Source organism: Penaeus monodon, chromosome 33 (assembly GCF_015228065.2).
Source record: "Penaeus monodon isolate SGIC_2016 chromosome 33, NSTDA_Pmon_1, whole genome shotgun sequence".
Classification (NCBI taxonomy): domain Eukaryota; kingdom Metazoa; phylum Arthropoda; class Malacostraca; order Decapoda; family Penaeidae; genus Penaeus; species Penaeus monodon.
In genome coordinates, this window is record NC_051418.1 from 6980707 (window position 1) to 6981065 (window position 359).

The window sequence follows — 359 nt, forward strand, 5'->3', positions numbered from 1 at the left end:
TGTAAAACAAGGTATTCTACAACATAAATATTTAGAGATATGCAACGACATTATCATTCATTACACGCTAAGAAATATAGTTAACTTGTGTCTATAATACCGAGTTCGAACGACCTTTTAAAAGCCCCCATTCATGTTTCAAGCAAATGATCGTGTCACTGGACAATGCAGTCTCCAAACATTAGTTATCTCTCGAAACAATTTCTTTTGGTATGAGAAGCACGTTGATTTAATCTCCCAGATATTTTCCAATCGTCGTGTGTTTCTACCTCTCGTTTTTCTTATCTACATTACTCTAATACGCACGCCGGTATAAATATGCCCAAACGAAAGTAAAAATGCGTTGGGTATGTTTCGTC